The sequence below is a fragment of the Gossypium arboreum genome, chromosome 8 (assembly GCF_025698485.1).
Source record: "Gossypium arboreum isolate Shixiya-1 chromosome 8, ASM2569848v2, whole genome shotgun sequence".
In the NCBI taxonomy this organism is placed as follows: Eukaryota; Viridiplantae; Streptophyta; class Magnoliopsida; order Malvales; family Malvaceae; genus Gossypium; species Gossypium arboreum.
In genome coordinates this window covers 15874020-15877179 of record NC_069077.1, presented here as the reverse complement: position 1 = coordinate 15877179, position 3160 = coordinate 15874020, and the positions used below count along the sequence as shown (strand labels likewise).

Genomic DNA, 3160 nt, shown 5'->3' with positions numbered 1-3160 from the left:
GAATCGAAGTCTAGCTACAGTTTTAGTCTCTTATCAGATTTTCCTATGGTTTCAGTATCATCCTATCTAGAGTATCCTAGCAGGATTTCAGTACAGACAGATAAGTCAGAAAAATATTCAGAAGAGTTCAGAGTAATACTTACAGGCTTGAGCCGGAGATTCGGAATGCCACCTTCTAAAGATCTAAAATTTGAAAACCGCGTTTTTCGTAATCTTTATAAAATTTTTGTTTTCGAAGATCTAAATTTTGTAAACCCATTCCACAGTCGAGTTGTTGTAACCTAGGCTCTGATACCACTAAATGTAGCACCCCAAACCCGGCCCAGAAGTTATAGCCGGATCCGGTATGCCACATCAAAAACGTTAAAAAAAATCCCATTCTAAGTCCATAAAATCGTACTTGATGTTCAAAAGATTAATTCATTAAGGGTTAAAGTGAATGGAAGCTGTGCACCAGGTAGGAAACCGGAAAAGAGGTGGTGAGTCCATCGGATCGCTATACCAAGCTCCTTCGGATCCAATCCTAGACATGCATACTGCCATTGCCACACCTTAACGTCATGGATACTTCTAGGAAACCGATTTGATTAAGTCTTTTTTAGGAAAAGTGATTAATTTTGGAAAATACTTTCATTGCGGAAGCTTTGCTTGTTGTCGTGTTATTTTGAAATCAACTGTTGTTTTTGAAAACGTGCCCTAAAGCTATCCAATTTCAACAGTTAAAATAAGTATTACCTATCTTAGTAATACATATTAAAACCATCAAAATAAATAAGCGGCCTTATTACATTTAAAAGCCCAAAACCTCAAACGTAATTAAAAGGATGTCCAGTTCACCAGAAGAAAATCAAACTTTCAGAACGGGTGGCCACTCCGAATTCCCTCACAGCTCCAAGCCCACTATGGTTGGGGATTTCCTGCGTGGATGAAAATAAAAGGGTGAGTTTGGGGAAACTCAGTGTAAGGAAAACCCATTCAAAGCCCAAGTCAGCTCAAGCCCATTGGGCCTAAGCCCATTCAGTAATAAAGTGATCTTGGGCGAGCCCTTTTCAGATTACAATAAACCGGGCCTTAGCCCTTATTCAGATAAATGATGGCCCATAGGCCCATTTCAAAATACATGCAACATCAAGAAACATATGCAAGCCCATTTGGGAGACTACTCAACCCACCAACCACTACACTCCACCCGTACCAACCATACACTCCATGTGGGAATAGCTCAACCCACCCACCCAACACTCCACGATTCTTGACCTTTGCTGCTCGATTAACGAGAGATTGAGGCAAAGCCTCCAAGACGTGGACAAGCCACTTTCAGTACTTCCTCCATCAATATCCCAATCCCATGCATCAGATAATAACAACATGGCATGCAGTAAATAACAACAGTCAAACATGCATTTAGGTCAATTTAACCCTAGGGGTATTTCAGTAATTTATCTCCTAGGGGTATAACAGTAATTTTCCATACATAGGGTATTATAGTAATTTAGCTGTTTTTAGGGTTTTTCATGCATATTCCTACTTTTCACGTACTAAAAGAATCACGTACCGAGGGTTCTTACTGAATTGGGCCTGTTGGCCCATCATTCCAATTTTGGCCCATTAAGCACAAAAATATCAAGGGCACAGAAATCATGCACTTTGCAGTCCAAATTTTACAGCTTACCAAAAACATTAATCGATTTACCTCACGAGCATTCGCACACTCGCAAATCTACGAAATACCGGTTTTCGGCATTTCGACTTTTTGACTTTTGCCGATCCAGACTAAGAAAGAGGGTGTTAATTACACACCTGTTTGCGACGATATGCTGACGAGATCCACACACGAACCGCCTACAATTGGATTACTAACACGTTAATCTAACTATTCAAATACAAACTACGTATTAACCCTTTACAATATTAGGCCAACCACACCTACAGATCATAGTAAGCTTATAAGAAATCAATAAGCAACTCATTAACAAATTTTTGTCAATATTTACCACATAATCATAATTTCACTGCAAGCTGTCTTCCTGAGCAATAGTCACTAAATTATTTATAACTGGAGCTACGAAACTCCAAATCAAGTTCCGTTAATTTTCCCTGAAAATAGACTCATATATCTTCTATCCATAAAATTTTAAGAATTTTTGGTTTAGCCAATCAATACCAGAATTTTCTCAAAGTTTCCCATGTTTCACTGTTTGACTAATCTGACCACTCTTCATTACGAATCAAATTTCTCATTGAACAGAATTCAAAATATGTTCTTGTTTATTTCATTAGAAACTAGACTCAATAAGCTTTAATTACATAATTTATTCAGCTTCTAATTCATCTCCCACAATTTATGGTGATTTTCCAAAGTCACGTTACTGCTGCTGTCCCAAGCAGATTTATTACCAAATCACTCTTTCATACACCTATCTTGCATGCATGTTATTTAAACATGTATATCACCAATCAATCATCACATATCTATGATTTTTACTTAAGCATAATCTCCATTTCATCATTTTAAAGCACATGTTAGCTGATTTTTCCCTTTAGCATCTAAGGCACATGCATGCTCATTTGTTTGGCTCAACTTCACATATCTTCCATTTTTCATCAAAAGAACATGAAACAACAACCATTTCCTTCATTTTAATTCATGACTAAATGCTCACAACACAACTAAAAATCAAAATATACTTCAAGAGTTAAGGTAGAATCAAGAAGAACTCATGAACATCAAGATAGAAGCAAGGTACCAAGAACTTACCTTCAATTTTCCTCCTCCTAATGACCGAATACTCAAGAGCTTTCTCCTCTCCTTTCTCTTCTCTAACTTTCAGCTATGATGAACAAAGATGGACAAAACTTTGTTCTTTTCATCTCTTTTTCTTTTAATAAAACTTCATATTTCATCCATTTAATTCTTTAATACAAAAGACATGATATTCTTATCATGAAACATTTACCTAACCCATTATCATGAAACATTTACCTAACCCATTGTCAAGGAACATTTACCTAACCTATTATCATGAAACATTTACCTAACCTATTATCATGAAACATTTACCTAACCCATTATCATGGAACATTTACCTAACCTATTATCAATTTGTATAAATTTGCACCATAAATTATGGATATCAAGTGTACATTTTGTCTACAACAA

The 3160-nt window shown here is 36.4% G+C and overlaps 1 long non-coding RNA gene across 2 annotated transcripts; it reads right to left on the bottom strand.

The window, feature by feature from the left end:
* Nucleotides 1–768: 768 nt before the first annotated feature.
* LOC128279508 (uncharacterized) lies at nt 769–2909 on the bottom strand. Of its 2 annotated transcripts, XR_008269708.1 has the most exons (3): nt 2759–2909; nt 1801–1842; nt 769–917 (listed from the first exon to the last, which is right to left on the bottom strand). It is a non-coding gene; the product is annotated as an uncharacterized LOC128279508 (long non-coding RNA). The 2 variants fall into 2 exon arrangements; XR_008269709.1 differs by lacking the exon at nt 1801–1842.
* Between the last annotated feature and the right edge of the window lie 251 nt (nt 2910–3160).